Genomic DNA, 2,287 nt, shown 5'->3' on the forward strand with positions numbered 1-2,287 from the left:
CGCAATGGAGTCATTACAAGTAAGTATATTTGTATACATAATTTACATTTTACATATCCTGTAATATACCTTTTATGAATTTACAGGAGATGCAAATCAACAATGGTGTACCTGATGCACCATGTTCAAATGATATCGCCCAACCACCTGTAAGTCTAATCCATTTAAATATTACTAACTTCTTAATACTTTTAAAAACGTATTTTGTTTATATAAAAAACGAGTAAAATGTCTCCATTAAGCAATAAAATATGTACAAATATTAAAAAAATATATATTATTATCCAAAATGCAAATACTATATTTCCATATAAACAATCTACAAGTACCTATTCGCTTATATCATTCCCACTATTTTTTTATTACATTATGTATAAGCGAAATCGATCTCATTATTCTTTTATACAAGATATTTCTAGCTTTTAAAACTATATACAATTTACAAAAAATGTAATTCATGACTGAATTAATTTAATAGATGACATATAGATGACGCCGTTAACGACAAATCCATAATATTTTTTGAAAATATTACTTTCAAATAATTCATGTCAAAATTTCATAATAATCTAACATTTCCTTCACAGATTACAATAATTTCAATATATTAATAACACTAATATTATAACTTTTAAAATAATAGAAACATCTCAGTTTCGTGTACAAATAAAACATTACTTTTTAATGAACAAAACGAAATAATGACTTAACAAATAATAGAAAATTAAGACATAGGTACTTACAAATACCAACAAGACTGTTTGACTGTCCAAACTGGATAGTTATCCCAGAAAACATAAAAAGAGTCCACAAAATAATTTTGACCGATCATAAATTCAAATTACATAATACAACTAACTCCTTAAAAATATCAAAAAGCAATATAGGTATTCACCATTTTTCATGAATTTTTGTCCATAAAATAGCTACATAAATATTTATCCACATGAGTTCTATTTGAAATATAATGAAATATATATCTACTTAAAACATACAAAACAATTCAATTTTAATTCACAAAACTTATATGAAAAATTAAACCATTCACTTATATTATTATTTTCTTTTTCAGATTCCAAATGAAAATAATGAAAAACAAGCAGTAAGTCGTCATATTTCATAATTATATTTTATATTTAATGTTCAATTTCTTATAATAATACAGCATTTTTTTTTATAAAATACCCAATAATTCAATAACTAAAATATTAAAAAATATATATTAAATATCAATAATACTTTCATATACAGAATTTAACATTAAAACACTTAAAAAATTATCATAATTTAAACTATTAAAATTTTAGCCATTAGTTGCAGTTTCAAATATAAATATTTTATTTTAAAGGAAANTGGAAGAAACTTTTCTTATTCTTTTCTCGAGTGGGGCCTACTCTTTTTTGAAAAACATTCTCCTCATACTTTCATATACAGGGTGTTTAAAAATCAAAGTACAGGGTGTTTCAAAAAATGTTATATCTACTAACCAGCGAGGAAAGCACCGCGGAGCGGTGCTTGGGCCGCGCGCAGCGCGGCTCGAGGGCCAACGGCCCGAAAGAAAGGTCAAACTCCGCGCAGCGGAGTTTGCCTGCCTTTCTAGTTTGACATTAAAACACTTAAAAAATTATCATAATTTAAACTATTAAAATTTTAGCCATTAGTTGCAGTTTCAAATATAAATATTTTATTTTAAAGGAATTTAATTTAAAAAATACTTTATTTTTAATAATTTCATTTAAACTTTTTGAAAATAACCAATAGGTAATCATACATAAAATAAATACAATATATTATCCCCTTATTTAACAACTAACAAATTTATTCCACTACATAAAATTTCAAAGCTACATACAACATAATAATTTCCCACAATGTTCAAAATTTATAATTAAATTTTTTTTGACAAATTATACAATACATATACGTATTTCAAAGCAATACTTGATGTTCCTTAAATACTTTATTTAAACTATAATATTACGAAATATTTTTAATTATTAATATATCTACTTAATACTCAATTACACAAGCCGACAAAATTAAAAAAAAAATTCCAGAAATCAGACACTATGCTTCCGAAGGCATTTGGCGCGCTGAATCCGAATCTGGCCTCAGAATTGATCCATCACCCTAGGTTTCCGAGATATTCTAACCTAAAAGTGTAAAAAACACGTACTTTTGCTATATTCAAGGTTATGTAACTTGGCGAAAAAAATTTTTTTCTCAAAACTGAAAACATCATTGGAAACGACTATCTTTCCCCTTCAAAACGCATTTTTTTATTTGG

Source organism: Anoplophora glabripennis, unplaced genomic scaffold (genome assembly GCF_000390285.2).
Source record: "Anoplophora glabripennis isolate ALB-LARVAE unplaced genomic scaffold, Agla_2.0 scaffold1261, whole genome shotgun sequence".
Taxonomy (NCBI): Eukaryota; Metazoa; Arthropoda; class Insecta; order Coleoptera; family Cerambycidae; genus Anoplophora; species Anoplophora glabripennis.